We start from the raw sequence: 15249 nt of genomic DNA on the forward strand, positions 1-15249 counted from the left end.
AAGCAATTCCTACCTCACATGTTTGTCACTTAACTGGAATAGACATGACAATTAAAAAATAAAAACATAGAGAAAGGAAAGGTCAGTCAAACTGCCAGACATTGCTGGCAGCTAGTTGAATTTTTCTTTGGCACAACCTTTGGACTGGAGCCATTTTGATTTAGAGGAGACTCATTGTAGAAAAAGCCTTCCTGGAATGTGAGAATTTTGACAAGAGGTCTGAAAAAGAAAAGGCAACTCGCTAGAATAGTTGGAGGGAGAGCATACGTTAATATAGAAACAAATGGATTGTTCTGATCCCTCTGTTCTGTGACAGGGATTTTCAGTGGCTTCAAAAGGAATTCTGTGTATGATGGGTATGTAGGGGAAGGGAGATTGTTTAAAAGAGTCGACCCTTGTTTTACCTGGCTGGCAAACAAAAGAACCTTCCAGCCACATGAACTTGGTTGCACAACTCACAACATCTTGGTTATGATAAGGGTTGTTGCTAGAGACTGATGTTTCTGGTACTTGAATTCTAAAACATTGTTTTCTACAAGTCATCCACTTTGTTGGGTGTTGTGACTCAAATGTTGGTTGTGGTTAATCTGCACAGACATGGGAATGGAAATGAGTCCCTCGGGGAAGGCTGGCTAGGTTTCTGTTTGGCCATCTGCATACTGTTGAGAAAGGTCCATGTTGTTGTGGCCAGGTCTAGCCATGTAATCTCATGTCACCCAACCTTCCCTTTGACTATTTCCATTCCAGTGGCCAAGGATGAAGCCTGACATGGTGTCATCTTTTCTTACAATCTGCGCTGGGAACTTCACCTCTGGAATCATTCTTGGGGTAAGTCAATAGAGATGGCCATCATCGCCAGAAGGCCCAAGGTAGCCGTTTGAATATTCCTACAGGAGGATGAGTGGTGCCATCTACTTTATTCTTTTCCCATTAGCTCATTGGACTAATGTATTGTATTTCTTAACAACCAAAAGCCTGGCCCTAAGGACATGAGGTTCCACATGGCTAACCTACAAAATGGAGCATGAGAGGAATAGAGGGAAGATGAAGAGAGCATGGTATGATGAAAGCTGGTATAGAGTGTTTTAATGTCCAGGAAAGCAGTCTTAGTTATTGATGGGCCATCCACAGAAGGTGGACATGGGTGCCAATAATGTGGGCTATGGAAAAGGGGGGGGGGGGTCCATCACTGCTTTATTTTGCCTTTTTTCCTTTTATTCCCCTGCATGTCTACTACTAAACCTATAGTCATGGCAATATTAAGTGTCAAAGCATTCTGCTTTGTACCAAAGAACTCTGAATGAGGCTACTGTTTATTGTATTCTTTGTTGGGTGAAAGGTTAAAGAAAAGCGCATATATATATTTTTTTTATCCAGTTCATTCAGGTTTTAATATAGAGCAGAGCAAAATACAATGAAGAGTATTGTACATTAACAGCCCCAGCTTCTTGAAGATATTGAGAGAATATAGCTGTATGTTCTTGCCATAAGTTAAAAGTAGAGCTTCCAAAGCCTTGACTGATACCTTTCTTGGGTTGTTTAGAGAATTGAACCCTTTTGGACATTGGTATGTAGTGAGGTTTGAGCCTTGGCTGGCATAGAGGTAATTACCAAAGCTTGGTTGCTGAATTACAAATCTTACTTACCTAACAAGCATACAAGAGCGGCTTCCATAATGGAAGTAATATATTCCACAGTGAGTGCCAGGGAAGGCAAAGGGAATGTGTTATCCTATGGTGGATCAACCCACCTCTTTGATACGGGTTGGAAACAGAAGTTGAAACTTGCCACTGATTGCATAAGTGATTCCTTCCATACAATTTGTCTAATTACAAATTTTTAAGTATAGTGATCATTAGCTTCTGGGTGGAGAATTTGGTGTTTTATTTGAATACAATCCTGGTGATGTTCAGCTCCAGAATATACTTTCTCTTCTCCAAAAAGTGTGGTCAGTTGCTACCTTGGTTTTTGATGCACAGTGCAGGTTGGGGGGAATATTGTCACATAATTTATGCTGAAATGGGATTTCCTGCATTTTCCCATAAGATTCTTCGCTAAGGTAGATTATCATACTGACTTTGCAGGTGGGAATGCATGAACCAGGGGCATGCAGAATTGATGTGCATGAACTGATGCCCCTTGTGCAACCCTGGCAGGGGCTGGGCTGGTCTTGGCAGGAGTTCTTGATGAACATGAAACTGGAAGGGACTGCCTCTAGATTACTCAGGGCCACTTTCCATACTGCTTGGGGAGCTGGAAAGCTTTGTTTGCAAATTCTTGTCTGACTTTTGGCCTTATCACTTAACAGGCCTCTGTCCATTTGTCTCTGGTGAAGCTGTAGGGAGCTGCTTCTGGCTCTGAATACCTTTGTATGACACTTCACTTGCTCCTTGATGTCAAGGCTTATGGTATTCCAAAGGAGTAAAATATCAGAGTAATGGATAACTCTCCTTCAGAAGTACCTTTAATCCAACTTAAGAATTGCTTTTGACTAACTTAAAAGTGAGGCCTGATTTAATATACCAGGGAGGACATAGTCTTTGGAAAGACCAGAATGGATTTCCTAGCTGTGTCTCCCTGGGCAAGGTTATACAATCTTTCTAAGCCTCATTTTGTTTGGAGGGTGAATACACTTATTCCTTCTTAAAGATGGTTGAGAGCAGTAAATGAGGTAATGTATGTAAAGAGACTAACATAGTGTTTAGTTTATATAAGTCACACATCATGCTGTGGTATATCCAAGCTGGCTTCTGCTGGTTTGTGAGCCAGTTGTTAAATTTCCAGGAAGTTCTTGTGCCAGTCGACATCACTTTGGTAGCTTGAAATCAGCTCTGGAAGTACAAAATCAGACCTTTTCTTCTCCCTGGAGAATCGGCTATAAAACATTTAAGAGTACACCGTTGGTAACAAGTGTTTAATCCCCCTTTGCTACAGCCCTAAATTATATTACAGACCTCCCAGCCTTTGTAAATGGTTCACATAGAGTTTGAAATGATCCTATAAAGAAGATATAAGGTAATCACAGTAAACTTCAGTCTTTTTTTCATATTGTAACACAAAGATATTGCTAGGGCCCATTGACACTGCCCTTTCTATCCTACAGGACTGGAGGATGTTCTGCTTTTTGAGGTCTTACGTTTGCTTTTCATATTTTTTTTCCTTCTCAGGTTAGCTAGTATGTCTGTCTCTAATAGCTCCTCCCTACTTATTATTTGCTACTCCTCATTATTTGTCAGCTGGAAAACCAGCTGTTAAAATAATGTGTAAAGTAAATGTAAACTGGCTCCCAATTAAAAAAAAATGGGCAAAGAACCTGAATTGATATTTCTCTGAGGAAGATATAAAAATGGCTAATAAGCACATGAAAACATGCTTGACATCTATAGCCATCAGGGAAACAGAAGTGAAAGCCATAATGAGATACCACTTCACACTCATCAGAAAGCTTATGGTCAAAAATCCAATTATAAATGTTGACGAAGATGTGGAGTAATTGGAACCCCCACATACTTGGGGGGGAATGTAAGTGGTGTAGTTGTTTTGGGAAGCAGTCTGGCAGTTCATCAAATAACTAAACACAGATCCACAGACCCATACATATGACTGGCAGTTCCATTCCCAGGTGTATATCTAAGAGAAATGAAAACATATGTCCTGTACACGAATGTTTACAGCAGCATTAATTCATAGTAGCCAAAAAAAAAAAAAAATAGAAGCAATCAGAATATCCATCAGTTGATAAATAGACAAGTAAAAGGTGGTATATCCATCCAATGGAATATTATTTGGCCCTAAAAAGTAATGCAGGACTGATGCCCACTACAGTATGGATAAACCTTAAAAACATTGTGCAGGGATGCCTGGGTGGCTCAGTAGTTGAGTGTCTGCCTTTGGCTCAGGGTGTGATCCTGGGGTCCTGAGATTGGGCTCCCTGCAGAGCCTGCTTCTCCCTCTGCCTATGTCCCTGCCCCCCTTTCTCTCTGTGTCTCTCATGAATAAATAAAATCTTAAAAAAATTAAAAACATTGTGCTAAGTGAAAAAATGCAGTCACAAAGATCATAGATGGGTCCATTCAAATGAAAGCCCAGAATAGGGATAGCTATAGAGATAGAAAATAGATTAGTGATTCCTTAGGGCTGGGATAGGGATGGGAATAAGGGATTAGAGGAATGGTTGATCAAGGATATGGCTTTTCTTCTTTAGGTGATAAAGATATCCCAAAATGGATTGTGGTGATAGTTGTGCAGATCTGTGAATGTACTAAAAAACATTGAATTGTATACTTTCAATAGATGGTTTATATGCTATGGGAATCCTATGTTGGTAAAGCTGTTACTTTACTATGAAGGTTTAATTCATAGACTACAAGAATGATCTACACTGAGGAAAATATTCTTATGCAATCAATATAGTAATTAACTTACAAAAAAAGCAAACTGGCTTTGAGCAACAACCTGAGGGGTTCATCTAAAAGGGAATTGCATGTGTTTTGACATCTATTTTTGCTGTTAAGGAACTCTTTTTTTCTTGTGGTTATATTCTGGAGAGTTAGTGTCTCAGATAAGTAATATCTACCTACCTGGATGAGTTGTTTACCATACAGGGATTTTATTTATTTATTTTATTTTTAATTTTTTTAAAGATTAATTTATTTGCTAGAGAGAGAGAGAGAGAGAGGCTGAGAAAGAGAGAATCTCAAGCATACTCCGTGCTGAGCATGGACCCTGATGTGGGTCTCAATCCCATTACTCTGAGATCACCTGAGCTGAAATCAAGATTCGGGCACTCAGCTGACTGAGCCATCCAGGCACCCCCCCCCCCCATACAAGGATTATAATTGCCCTTTTGGATGACCAATACTGAGCATACTGAATATGTCACTCACCCCATTGCTGTGTATGTTTAGTTTAATAGTTTGGATGATAGTGGTGTTGATACTGTCATTCACAAAATCTGGAATCTGTAGAGATGGGGGAAGGGTCAAGTGAGGGGTAGGGGTAGCAATATGGATATGTACAAATCATCATTAGTAGAACAAAGATAAGTGATAAGTAGATGTAATTTAAAAATAGCAAAGGATTCAACAGCTCTGTGTGTGTGTGTGTGTGTGTGTGTGTGTGTGTGTGTGTTTACCTTTTGAAAGAAGCTTATAAGATATTCTGGTGCAGAGTGTAGAGGTGAAGATACTTATGTAAAGAGTGACCCATGGCAGTAACTTTCTACTTGATATAATGCTCTTGTATTATGCCAACACCCAGAAAATTGTGCTGCCTTTCATACTTCGCAGAATTGCTGTGAAAATGTTACCTTATGCCCTCTTTTAGAAAGAATCTACATCTTTGAAGAGGAAAATATCTATGTTATCAGAAATGTTTTATTAAGCATTCAAATGCCTGTCTGAAAAAAATATCATTTTTTATGGATAAGCTGACCCCTTACAGAATAATTATACTCCACTTACAAGACTAAAAACAGAAAAACATGCTATGCTGTGATTCTTCTGTGGGGAAATTAAATTTTTAGCTTCTAATGCTATTTTTACATTAATATTTGGTTTGTTCTTGCTCATATTTTCTTGTTGGTCATTCTTTGTTTATTTTTGTTTACCACAGGATTCAGGGGTTAGGTTTCAGGAAGAAAAACAAATAAGGAAAAATACTTCTGAAGTTCCATACCACATCAATTGCCTCAACATAGTAAATACGGGCTTAAAAAAAAATGCCAAGACTCCAGTACCTCGTCCCCAATCCTCTGGCGAGATCTAAATGCTGTAGGAAGGGCATCAGCCAGTAACCGTTTCCACCAACATCCCCTACCCTCCATGTACCTGCCCAATTGCGCAATCCTTACTGGAGTGTGAGGACGTCATTTTCTCAACAAGCACTGGGTCAATTATAAAGTACTTGGCATTGTGGGAGAGCATTTCTTTCTGACCTCCGTCAGCAGAGGCTTGATCTCTGGAAGCCTGGGGATTGATTACCTCCTGGTAACCACAGTTGAAATCTCACTTAAACATTTGGGGAGAAGAGAAGGGCACAGGGGTGGACAGTCTTATTGCTCCTGATGGTCAGATCCATTGATGAATTGTCTCTTGGGGAAGATGGAGAAAGGAGTGTGCAATGATTTGTGTATTCAGGAACTTACAGGGTCAGGTGAATACGATGAGTTAACTATTGTGTTTACCTGACACTTGCCTTTATTTTTTGGAGTTGGTACAAAATTTCAATATTAGATCTCTGTGCATCTTTCTGGGCTTGGAAGAAGGTCTAAATAATTGCAAATGGCAAATTATTATTTGAAATAATATTTATAAGACTTTATGATACATACATTTACTTATTTCCCATCTTAGAACAAATGACAAATAGCAACTAGAAGAAAGAAGACAGACTGGATCCCATGAGGCACAACTGAGGCCCCTACCAGCCCATAGCATCTCATATTAGAAGAAAATTCAATTTGTCTTTGATGCCATTTACAGACAGTTTCTAGTCTCCCTACAATTTAAGTTGCAAAAATATTAATATAGGTTTTTACCTTTATGGAAAACCTATATGCCCCTTAGGTTCATCTTTACTTCATTCAAATTATTAATGATATATAACTTAAAAAAAAAAAAACTTCCCATATGAGGTTTTGCCTGTCTTTTCTTACCACTTGTAATGAGTTTCCTGGGTGTTATCAGATGTTTCTTTCTATTTTTGCCATCTTCCTTCGGAAACAAGGTGATTTTAACTGCTTGTAGAACAGGTGGGCACCATTGATTTCTGTATGACGTTGGCATATATTCTGTTTCATTTTTACTGCAATTTAATAGTGTATTTGCTTTCTTTCTTTCTTTTTTTTTTTAAATTCTACTGAGCACCACACATACATCTTCATTAAGATGTCTTCCTTGAGCCTAGATCTTTTCCTTGTAAGTTTAGAACTAATTCAGAACTCACCCGAGTGGATGAGTAATTTAAATTGCTACTTCTAACATGCAATACTTTGCAGTTGTCTGCTCTGAGTTTCATCTGCCACTGTTTTACCCAATTACTGAGTTTGGATTCTGTGTTTCTCACATCCATCTGTATAGACTTAGGGAACCAAAATAGTTTTGTTTAGTCGGCAAATTTCAGCTCCTCATTATTTAGTTCATTTTCAAGGGTGTTAATAAATATCCTGGAGTATACTACTCTTACACCGATTGCTGATACCCCACTATTAACTCTTTTCCATGCTGGGAGCTGGTCATTTATTCTTTCCTTCCCCCTCTATCTCTTAACTCTCTTTTAACTCATGACTGACAGCCTTTTACCTCTTATCCAGTGGTTGGCAAGTTCCCTGAACAGTCTCTTGTGTAGGACTTTGTCAAAAGCCCTTGGAGAGCCTCAATAAATTATATCAGCTAGTTTTCCTTTATCCACCATTTTGTTGCTTCTATAAAGTTTTGTTTTAAACATACCAAAGGCTCATAAACAAAATAACAACTTCCAAATGTTCCAGAAACTTCTCTCCTCCTTTTGGATATGCCATCTTATCATCTAGTGCTGCTTTTTCTTTTTGTTCCCTTAATAATTATTTTCCATTTTGATCCTCCCCCCTGCAAACCAAAGACATATTTTCTGTCTCCTTTCATGTTGTGACACAACCAATAAGATTTCAAGCTACTTCACAAAGTAAATAAATTCCACTGATTGGCCCCTTCAGAATTGTTGCTAACTCATTCACTCATTCAACAGCTTGTTTGAAGTTTCAAGAAAGCAAATTTTCTCTTTGGTAGTTAACATTTAACATTTTGGTTTCAGGGGCATGACACCCTGTCAGGACTCTTCTATAAAGATATTTATTTGTGCCATATTCACCCTACTCCAATAATTTCTTTTTTTTTTTTTAAGATTTTATTTGTTTATTCATGAGAGACACAGGCAGAAGGAGAAGCAGGCTCCCTGCAGGGATCCTGATGTGGGATTCGATCCCATGACCCCGGGATCATGACCTGAGCCAAAGGCAGATGCTCAAGCACTGAGCCACCCAGGTGCCCCCAATAATTCCTTACCTTATAGAAATGTCTTCTTAATTTAAAAAAAAAAAAAGGAAATTTTAAAGTGTGCAGTAAGTAATCCATCAAAAGCTCTTCTTCGTCATGGCTCTGGGTGTGATCCTACCCTGGAAGCTTGCCAGTGGTGGCTGCTCCTTATTTTGAAGGAAAGGGGTCCACTGGCAATGGTGCTGCACATGGGGGTTGGGGTGGGGTGGGGGTGGGAGGCAAGGGGGGCATGAGAAGGGGTAGTAGGGAAGCTACATGCTGGCATTTGCATTTATTTTTGCATTTACATTAATGTGAGTTTTGAGCCTCACAACAACCTCTGTAAGACTATTATTATTATTATTATTATTATTATTATTATTAAATTGTAGAGTAAAGGAACACATAAGAAATACTGTTTGCCCAAGGCCATGGGGAATGTTAATGACCCTAGACTGGAACCTAAGTTTTCATATCCTCCGTCCAAGGTCCCTTCTGTTCTTCTGTTGTGCCCTTGTGAGCTCTTTTATTCCTTTGAGTAGAAAGTGTAAAAGATTTAAGCCATTTTAAAAATTACTCGTAGCTTCTTATATACTATTTATTTCAAAGCCTTTTTGGGAGATGCACATTTCTAAATGTGGAGGGGACATATCCTTGCCCTTTTATATCTTATACCTGCCAAATCTTACCCTTTTGAAGTGAAGGACATTTTCATTTTGGATTAATATTAAGACTACATATAAAAGCATTTTGTTCTCTGAGGTAAGCTTTTCTTCAGTGTTTCAACAAACCATTTATACTTTTATCATTTTTTCCCCTATAAAAAAAAATCTCCCTCATTTAAATTGTCACAGCTTGGGAGCCCTGCCTGGAATACATAATAACTGCTTGTAACACTTAAAACGAAAACAAATTTACCAAGGATGGGTGGAATGACAACAAAGAGCAAGGAAAATATAAGTGCCTGGAAAGTCGTCTCTCCTACGCATATATTTTCAGCACTAAGTATTTTTATTGAAATTGCTGTTTCCTGTTCTGCTGGCCTCCTCTTCATCTGGATTTTTTTGGGGGGAGGGAGTTAAAAATCTGAAGATCCGAAGAGAGACCAATGAGTCTTGAGAGTTTTTACTTGATTTCTTGGGTTCCGAAGGGAGCTTTTGATGAATCTGAGCAGAAAATTGATTGACAAGTAGCAGTTAGAAGAAGGCTTCCCAGACTTGGTACTATTGACATTTGAGGCCGGTGTGTTTTTGTAGGGGGGAGGGCTATCCTGTGTATTGTAGGGTGTTTTGCAGCATCCCTAGCCTCAATATGCTAGATGCCAGTAACAGCCCCTTCCACAGTTGTGACAACCAAATATGTCTACAGACATTGCCCAAAGTCTCTGGGTTTAGAACCCTGACTTAGAGGCAAGTTTCTTAAGAATGCATTTCAGGAGTCTGGTTGGGACTTTGGCACACTTCACATTCCTTCCCATGAGCAATCTCTCCCTATCCTTGTCTTGATCCCTGGAAATAAATCTGACTCCAGTGAAGCTTGCTTGCTCACCCAGCCTTTGTTTACACTTTTTTTCTCCCAGTGAATCTGAAAGATCCATTTACTCTTTTGCCAGAACTAAATAGAATGGACAAAAACACTTTGAGAGTTTCCCTATTGGTTGGGTGGAACGCATGACATTTCCTGAAAATTCCATGCTCCTCTCTGGTCTTACCCTATTACTCCTTTCTTTTTCCACCCAGTGTGAAAACTATGATAAAGTGAGAACCCGACTGGGAAGCCGCAGACCTCGCTGACCTTGGGTGAGCCAGTCCCTGCTCTGGGCTTTTGTTTTCTTATCCACACTTTGAAATGGTTGGACTAGATAATACATCTTCATGGCCTTTCAACTCTAGAGTACCATGGTCTGAATGTTCTTATTTTTTGTGTCTTCTTTAATTTGCCAATACAGACTTTAGAAGCAACCTCTACTCTCTCAATGACACTGATTTATAAACATATTTTTGCAAAAACATTTGTTTGGAGTTTACTGACTTTATTTCATCTATATGCCCCTCCCCCCAAACCTAACTTTATTAACCCAATTTTGGAAAACTTGGTCATATCTCTTGAAGTAGACACTCATTTGTTATAATGATTATATCAAGAAATTTAGAGTTAAATCACAGTTTACAAGACTACATTGTGCACTGAGATTACAACAGCAAAGTGTATGAATGAAAACCATATTTCAGGGATGCCTGGGTGGCTCTGAGGTTGAGTGTTTGCCTTGGGCCCAGGGTGTGATCCTGGAGTCCCAGGATCGAGTCCCACATCCAGTCCCTGCATGGATCCTGTTTCTCCCTCTGCCTGTGTCTCTGTGTCTGTCATGAATAAATAAATAAAACCTTTAAAAAGAACATATTTCACATACATTAGGGAGAACAGGTTATTTAAAGCAACAAGCTAGGGAAGCCTTTTGGGGGGAAAAAAAGGAGGTTTTTTTTTTTTGTTTTTTTTTTTTAATAGATCAAGTAACTACTACTACTGGATTCATTTGGATATAGGCATTTCAAAATTATGAAAATCCGATTCATTCCTACAAATGTCTGCATTCTTTTGCGGCTGCTTTTACAGTACTGCTGGTGTTCACTCTTGGGAAGCTAGTGCCTTTGCACAGACAGTCCCGGCACTACGGGGCACCGAGGGACTGAGTGGGGGAGGCTTCCCGCCCGACTCGCTGGCTGGGGGCCCTCGGCCCGGTCAGTTTTCCTCCCTGGGCTTGTTTCTGAAATAGGGCAGTCGAATTTGATTTCTAAGGTCTCTGCCAGCCCTGAAGGTCAGTGAGTTGGATCAGAAGCGTTGGTGAGAGGGATCCCTGGGTGGCGCAGCGGTTTGGCGCCTGCCTTTGGCCCAGGGCGCGATCCTGGAGACCTGGGATCGAATCCCACGTCGGGCTCCCGGTGCATGGAGCCTGCTTCTCCCTCTGCCTGTGTCTCTGCCTCTCTCTCTCTCTCTCTCTCTGTGACTATCATAAATAAATAAAAATTAAAAAAAAAAAAAGAAGAAGAAGCGTTGGTGAGGAACCAGGCTTTGGAACACAAACGTCCTCAGCGGGGCTCCCCCTGAAGGGCGGGGGACTCTCCTGCCCGCGGGAGGGGGGAGGGCGGGGCTCCCTCCCTCCCTCCCTGGGACGCCCTCCCCGCCCCCCAGCTCAGCGCCTGTAGATAAAAGACAGCAGTTCTAGGAAAAGTAGGTGGGATCCTGCTCTGGAAAGTGCCTGACAGGCCCCAGGGGAAGGAAGAGGACAACTGGTGGGGGAGTTGCATGTCCTTGTCCTTGAAGGAGCACAGAGGGGGTGTTGGGGTGCTGGTGACCGCATCCCCAGGGGAGGAGAGGCCGGTGGCGGGGCCCTGGCGGGACAGGAGGGCTCTCAGTCCGGGGATGCACGACGAAGTTCAGAAAGCACAGTCCCAGGGCGCTCCCATGTAGCCACGTGCAGAGCAGCCCCCATCTACCCATCTCTCTGGGATCACCAAGTCCTGACTGACAGATCAAAGCAGCCACTGGGTTTTTCCCGGAATGTTAGTTAAGGAACCAGCCCACAGAAATCCTTTCCATCGGCCCTTCTCAAAGGTGCACTGGATGCCTCGCATCATTACCACCCTGACCACCCATTTGTTGAAGAATTATTTCGTGAGACACCCTGTGCCAGGGGCTGTGCTGGATGCTTGGGGCCCAGGAGTGAACAAATGGCTTGCCCCCCACCCCCACCCCCCAAGGAGCGTGCAGTCCAGCAGGGGAGGCGAGGGTGCCCAGGGGAGGTCATAACTAAGTTACACAGCGTGGTAGAAGGTGATGGGGTCAAGGGATAAAAAGGAAAAAGAAAAGGAAAAGAAGAGATGCTTTTATTTCATCTTCTGCTCTTGCTTTTCTTCTTGCTCCAGTGTCAGGCATGCCGCTAAGTATGTTTTCCTTACTGCAGTTTCTTAAAGATTGTATTGATTCATTTAAGGGAGACAGAAGCTGAGAGAGCACAAGCAGGGGGAGAAGCAGAGGGAAAGGGAGAAGCAGACTCCTTGCTGAGCAGGGCACCCACTCCAGGCTGGATCCCAGGGCCCTGGGATTACAACCTGAGCAGAAGGCAGGCAGATGCTTAACCCTCTGAGCCACCCAGGCGCCCCCCTACTATGATTTCTTACTTAATTTTTTTTTACAACTGGCATGACTATCACTTGAAACTCATCCCATACTATGTCGTGCCGATTTTATGAGGTGAGTCAAGTTAAAATGCCTTGCATTGGTCACTGACACATTTTCTAAAATTTCAATACTTCCATGACGTGGGCAGAAGAGGGTATTATTACCCCCATTTTACAGATGAGGAGACCAAGGTTTAAGGAATCTCCACAAAGCTTGGTGTCATGCCTTTTTCTCAGTATTCTTTTGTAGACTTTTGTGGTAAATATTTTGGCCATTTGTGTGTGTGTGTGAAAAGTGTTAGCACTTTCAAACGACTTCTTCAAATAACCATGTGGAACAAACCTGGTATTCATTGGGAACATCTAATATGGTGATTACTCTAAGTAGATACACACATGCTGGGATATTTGCCATTCTAGGAAAATGACCGTTAAAAAGAAATTTACTTCCATGTGTGTTTGTTTGATGGTCACCACTGTGGTTCTTGATAACAGAGTTATCCTCAGAGGCCACAAGATTTTCTTGGAGAGCTGGAGACCCACCCTGCTCATGATGGTGGGGGGATTTTTTTTTTTTTTTTTTTACCCCACAGCATAACATTGGCCAAGCGCAAAATCTTTTTTTGTTTTTCCCTAGACTCTAAGGATACTGGTGAATATTAGCATACTGGGCTCCAAGCTCTTATTGCTTATTTTCTGGAATTGAACATCAATTGATCTTCTGGAAGTGAGCCATGCACTGGGGTGCAATCTAGGTAAGTCTTCTTTAGGTGACAAATAGGATGTGTGCTAGTGTGCTAGTATGTATGGACATGCACACACAGACACACACAGATGATTTCCTAAAGTTCCTGGGGAAATTGCCTGTGTACATTCAGATTATATAATTTGACAGGATGTAAAGGTAAAAGTTATATCTCTGAATTCCTTTGCTTTGGCCCCCACCTTCCCCACCCGGTTCCCAAGCCTGCATGGGACATCTTTATCCTACTGTAGGAATCTGTGGCAAAGCCTTTGTCTCCAGACTGGTTCTCTATAAAAGTTCTTGGGTGCCTTTTCATTAGTTGCTCCATGCTCAGCACCCACAGTCTAATTTCAGTATTAGTACAACCAGACATGTTAGGGAAAGAAAATTTACTTCTGCTGCTGTTGCAAAAATATGATTATGTAATGTTTTGAACACCAGCTATAAATGACTTTTATTTTGTAGCCCCCCCCCCCCCAATAATCTAGGATACTGCTCTTACCAGTAATGTGAAAAACTGGGGGATATCTAGCTTCATTTCTTTACCACCCTCTTCTCTTGTTTAGAATATACACCCAATACCAAATTACTTGCAACAAGTTAAAATTAGCAGGCTCCTTCAAGGGGAGATGGGCTTTGGCATAAGAGAATGTAGGATTTGGAACCTGACATGACATTTTAGGAGTTGTGTGACTTTGGCTTATTTAGGTCACTTCTCTGAAGCTTAATTTCCTTTTCTGTAAAATGGAAGAAGTGTCTCTTACAAGTTTTTCTGTTGTTTTGTTTTGTTTGGGAATTAAAAGGGATAACAGACAAAGTGCCTGCATTTAGGTACAAATGCTCAGAAAATGTTAGTTTTTGTCTCTCTTTTTCACCCTTTCCCCCTTTGTTGGATAATAAAGCTTTCTTGGAAATGAAATTTTTATGTGACAGGTTTATTTCTCCATTAGGACTCTATACAGTAGGAATGGTTTGTGGTGCATCGAGGAGGTGTCAGCTCCCCACGTGTGGTTGGTGGGAGATTTATTCTCTTTACCACTGTGTTGATTCCAAGACACTCATCTAAACTAGTAGCTGAAGATGACACCGGGGACGATCTGTTTCAGTATTTGCTATGGGACTGTTTGCCCTTTAAAATCCATTGGTTTGGGAATTAAGAGATCAGCTGTGTTCATCCAGCTTGAAAGTGTGCTGGAAAAATAACAGATACTCTCCTGGCTTCATCTGTCATAAAAGTCTCTTCAGTCTGAAGTGCTGTGCCAGAACTTTCCTCACCATCACCATCATAGGAGCGAGTTTCTGGCCAATGACCCATCCTATAGTCAATTGCTTCTTTCTTAATTTGATAGCTGGGAAGAGCACAGTGACTTCCACACTGAGGAGAAAAAGACGAGGTTTGATGATTAGGGGCACTTTGAGAAATTATAACAGGTCCTACTGGGATCCTCCCTTTTTGAATCAGGTGCAAAGGATAGTATTTGGAAGCCCGGGGAAGAGCTTCTGCAGGAGACAGTTACAAATTAGTCCTCTTACTCTTGTAAGCTGAGTGGTTGGCACCTGGTCCAGAACACGGCCTTCAGCATTAGAGAACATTCCCAAGCCACAAAGAATGATCTGCATGTTGCCTTCCTTATGCAATGAAAAAAGGGTCTCCAAAAGAAATAAAACACAGGTGAGGAAAGCTGACGAATAATTAGGAAAAGTAAGATGAGAGTCAGATTCGACATGCCGTACTATCAAAAACATAATGAGAAACAGCTCCATTAACTTTGCGTGAGTAACTAGATGCATATACTCTTAGGACTTAAATCACAAGCAAAGCGGAAATTGTGTAAAGAAGTAAATAATTTCTTGATAGAGCCTTTTATAAATAATCATGGTTTGTCTCTGGTGGATATTTCATGTTTAAATTGTCATCAAAAGTTTCTATTTTAGCAACAAGGCATGGGATTGTGTTTTTATGATAAATGTAAAAAGCGAAGTTCTTAACAACATCCCCCTTAGAATTATTCCTTTAATTCTATTTACATCTGGAATTCACCAAGGAAACAAAAAACAAGCAGAAACAAATCATACATGATGGTGGGGACTTGTGCACTTGCGGTGGTAATAATGACCTCTTCGCAGTGAAAGTTAGCCTTCCGTGCACCAGGAGCACATGGGAAAGCAAATGTCTAGACAAAAGCTGATCTGGTCTGATAGAGCCTACAAAGCAGGAGAAGGATTTCTGTTTGCATCACCTTTATCACACTACCTTTTCTCATCACATCAGAGGATGATTCTCTACTCCACACTCTGTGGGCTAGATACAGCA

The 15249-nt window shown here is 41.0% G+C and overlaps 1 protein-coding gene across 2 annotated transcripts in view; it reads left to right on the plus strand.

Annotated features, from left to right (window-relative positions):
- The first annotated feature begins 584 nt into the window (after nt 1-584).
- LOC144312413 (uncharacterized) overlaps nt 585-15249 on the plus strand; it is a 128918-nt gene continuing 114253 nt past the window's right edge. Inside the window, exons 1-3 of one of the 2 annotated variants that reach the window (XM_077895160.1) lie at nt 585-828; nt 9752-9811; nt 12828-12945. The gene's annotated coding sequence lies outside the window, so the exon portion shown is untranslated. The remainder of the gene's footprint in view (nt 829-9751; nt 9812-12827; nt 12946-15249) is intronic. The other variant, XR_013377872.1, reaches the window with a different exon arrangement.

The sequence above is a fragment of the Canis aureus genome, chromosome 1 (assembly GCF_053574225.1).
Source record: "Canis aureus isolate CA01 chromosome 1, VMU_Caureus_v.1.0, whole genome shotgun sequence".
Lineage (NCBI taxonomy): Eukaryota > Metazoa > Chordata > Mammalia > Carnivora > Canidae > Canis > Canis aureus.